Consider the following 4,087-nt stretch of genomic DNA (forward strand, 5'->3'; position numbering starts at 1 on the left):
CGGGACACCAGGTCTACCCCGGAGACCCGGACACCAGGTCTACCCCGGCGCCCGGGACACCAGGTCTACCCCGGAGCCCGGGACACCAGGTCTACCCCGGCGCCCGGGACACCAGGTCTACCCCGGAGCCCCGGACACCAGGTCTACCCCGGCCCCCGGGACACCAGGTCTACCCCGGAGACCCGGACACCAGGTCTACCCCGGCCCCCGGGACACCAGGTCTACCCCGGGCTCTAGGACAACAGGTCTACCCCGCTTCTGGCCGGAGACACCAGGTCTACCCCGTCTTGTGCCGCAGACACCAGGTCTACCCCGTCTCGGGCCGGGGACACCAGGTCTACCCCGTCTCTGGCCGCGGACAGCCGGTCTACCCCGTCTCGGTCCGGGGACACCAGGTCTGCTGGCTCTCGGGCCGGGGACACCAGGTCTTCTCCGGATCTGGCGGGACACCAGGTCTACCCCGGTCCCTGGGACACCAGGTCTACCCCGGCGCCCGGGACACCAGGTCTACCCCGGAGCCCGGGACACCAGGTCTACCCCGGCGCCCGGGACACCAGGTCTACCCCGGAGCCCGGGACACCAGGTCTACCCCGGCGCCCGGGACACCAGGTCTACCCCGGAGCCCGGGACACCAGGTCTACCCCGGCGCCCGGGACACCAGGTCTACCCCGGAGCCCCGGACACCAGGTCTACCCCGGCGCCCGGGACACCAGGTCTACCCCGGAGACCCGGACACCAGGTCTACCCCGGCGCCCGGGACACCAGGTCTACCCCGGAGCCCCGGACACCAGGTCTACCCCGGCCCCCGGGACACCAGGTCTACCCCGGCGCCCGGGACACCAGGTCTACCCCGGAGCCCGGGACACCAGGTCTACCCCGGCGCCCGGGACACCAGGTCTACCCCGGAGCCCCGGACACCAGGTCTACCCCGGCCCCCGGGACACCAGGTCTACCCCGGAGACCCGGACACCAGGTCTACCCCGGCCCCCGGGACACCAGGTCTACCCCGGGCTCTAGGACAACAGGTCTACCCCGCTTCTGGCCGGAGACACCAGGTCTACCCCGTCTTGTGCCGCAGACACCAGGTCTACCCCGTCTCGGGCCGGGGACACCAGGTCTACCCCGTCTCTGGCCGCGGACAGCCGGTCTACCCCGTCTCGGTCCGGGGACACCAGGTCTGCTGGCTCTCGGGCCGGGGACACCAGGTCTTCTCCGGATCTGGCGGGACACCAGGTCTACCCCGGTCCCTGGGACACCAGGTCTACCCCGGCGCCCGGGACACCAGGTCTACCCCGGAGCCCGGGACACCAGGTCTACCCCGGCGCCCGGGACACCAGGTCTACCCCGGAGCCCGGGACACCAGGTCTACCCCGGCGCCCGGGACACCAGGTCTACCCCGGAGCCCGGGACACCAGGTCTACCCCGGCGCCCGGGACACCAGGTCTACCCCGGAGACCCGGACACCAGGTCTACCCCGGCCCCCGGGACACCAGGTCTACCCCGGAGACCCGGACACCAGGTCTACCCCGGCGCCCGGGACACCAGGTCTACCCCGGCGCCCGGGACACCAGGTCTACCCCGGAGCCCCGGACACCAGGTCTACCCCGGCCCCCGGGACACCAGGTCTACCCCGGAGACCCGGACACCAGGTCTACCCCGGCCCCCGGGACACCAGGTCTACCCCGGAGCCCGGGACACCAGGTCTACCCCGGCCCCTGGGACACCAGGTCTACCCCGGCCCCTGGGACACCAGGTCTACCTCGCGCCGGCGGGACTTAGTCAAATAGCGGCGGGTGCCGGGTAGACCTGTTGTCTCGGCCGGCTGCGGAAGTTCACCAAGGGGTCGCTGTTGTCGGCTGCCTCCGGCTACCTCATCGTAGGCTGCGGCCTGAGGCGGCGCCCCTTCCCGGTCGATCTCCCTCGGTCCTCTTGGAGGCCTCGGCGGCTTGGGACTTATCTGCCCGTATTATGGGAGCGAGGTGACGGGCCGCATCCCCGTAGGTTGGCTGAGGCTGTGCCTACGTTTCAGGCGGAGAGGAGCAGCCGCACTCAGGTGGCCGGCAAAGGGAAAAAGCCAGTGTTCCGCCTAGCCGGGGCGAGTCTCCTTGTGGCTCGGCTCCGGCTCCCGTCCCTCCCGGGGAAGTTGGCACAGTGAGAGCGAGGCCGAGAGAGAAGGGCTGAGAAAAGACGGACCGGATCCCCCCGAGAGACCGAGAGAGAAGGGCTGCGAGCGGAGGGGCCGGTTCCCCCGGGAGGCCGAGAGATAGAGAGAAGGGGCCGGATTCCCCCCGGGATGCCGAGAGAGAAGGGCTGCCGAGCGGAGGGGCCGGATTCCCCCCGGGATGCCGAGAGAGAAGGGCTGCCGAGCGGAGGGGGCCGGTTTCCCCCGGGATGCCGAGAGAGAAGGGCTGCCAGCGGGGAGGGGCCGGTTTCCCCCGGGATGCCGAGAGAGAAGGGCTGCCGAGCGGAGGGGCCGGATCTCCCCCCGGGATGCCGAGAGAGAAGGGCTGCCGAGCGGAGGGGCCGGATCTCCCCCCGGGATGCCGAGAGAGAAGGGCTGCCGAGCGGAGGGGCCGGATCTCCCCCCGGGATGCCGAGAGAGAAGGGCTGCCGAGCGGAGGGGCCGGATCTCCCCCCGGGATGCCGAGAGAGAAGGGCTGCCGAGCGGAGGGGCCGGATCTCCCCCCGGGATGCCGAGAGAGAAGGGCTGCCGAGCGGAGGGGCCGGTTTCCCCCCGGGATGCCGAGAGAGAAGGGCTGCCGAGCGGAGGGGCCGGATCTCCCCCCGGGATGCCGAGAGAGAAGGGCTGCCGAGCGGAGGGGCCGGATCCCCCCGGGATGCCGAGAGAGAAGGGCTGTGAAAGGCGATTCGAGAGAGCCGCTTGGCGGGCGAGGCGGCGGCGCCTCGTCCCTTTTGTGCCTGGCCTTAAGCCGGGGCCCACTCGGCGGGCACTGTTTCGGGCCGTCCGCCCGCCCGGTGAAGCTGCGGAGCCGGGGTCGGGGCGCCCCGTCCCCGGGCCGCCTCGTTGAAGCCGTCCCCCTTCCTCGGCCTTAAGCCGGGGACCCGCGTTGGCGGGCGGAGTTTTTCGGAGTTGACGGACCCGGCACCCGACAGAGAGAGAGAGAGAGAGAGAGATTCCGAGAGCCCCCCGGACCTTTCCCGGGCGAGGCGGCGGCGCCTCGTCCACCTCGGTCGTGGGCGCATCGACCGAGCCCCTTGGGCCGGGCGGGCTGGGTTGCCACGCGGGTCCGCGTTTTTTCTTTTTTTTCCGCGGTTTAGGCGCGCCGGTGCGCGGGCAGAGAGTGGGGGCGCCCGCCCGGCCTCCGCGGATTTTTCTCTGGCGGCCTTAAGCCGCGGCACCGAGGAGCCGTTGCGACGAAGGCGCGCGCGGGCCACGTCGGCGAGAGAGAAGGGAGCGAGCGGGATGTCTGGGGCTCCGTGGGGGAGTGAGACTCGTAACTCGCCCCCGCGGGTGCCTCCGGCGTCCCGGGCCCGCGGCCCCCGTGGCTAGCACGGGTCGCTGCGAACGCCGCCTCCATGTGCCTTTTTGTCGTGCCGTTCCTCCGGCTATTTTTTTTCCGGAAAGGGAAAGCCGGCCGCCGGCGGCGCGCGGTCCGGTGGCACGTATTTCTCGCACGCTCGGCCGGGTTCCCCGGGCCGGAAGGGGAAGCCGAGTCCCCCCGGCCTGGCGGGCCAGCCCAGTCCCAGTCCTGCCGTTGCCTAGCCGAGAAGGGAATCCGTTGGCGCCCGCGGGCGGGCGGGCGGGTGGCGGCACCCCCCGCGCTCCTCCTCTGCCGCGAGCGCTCCGCAGGCGGGGCTGGGCGGCCGTCGCCCCGTTGTCCCAGGACCGTGGCCGTGGGGGGGCCGTCGTCGTCGCCGTCGTCGGCGCGGCTCCTTCCTCGGCCGCACTCGATCGATGAGGCTTTTCGGGTGGCGTCGGAGAGGGCCCCCGGCCGGCCGGCTCTCCTTCCGGGGCTTCTCTGTCGCGGGGAAGTCACGGCGGGGGTGTCCGCTGCTCGGGCAGGGCGGTCTCCTTTTCCAGTTCGCTTCCCGTCGCAGGCGAGGTGTCGCCCCTCCCGCTGCCGGG

This window comes from Zonotrichia albicollis, unplaced genomic scaffold (assembly GCF_047830755.1).
Source record: "Zonotrichia albicollis isolate bZonAlb1 unplaced genomic scaffold, bZonAlb1.hap1 Scaffold_135, whole genome shotgun sequence".
Classification (NCBI taxonomy): Eukaryota; Metazoa; Chordata; class Aves; order Passeriformes; family Passerellidae; genus Zonotrichia; species Zonotrichia albicollis.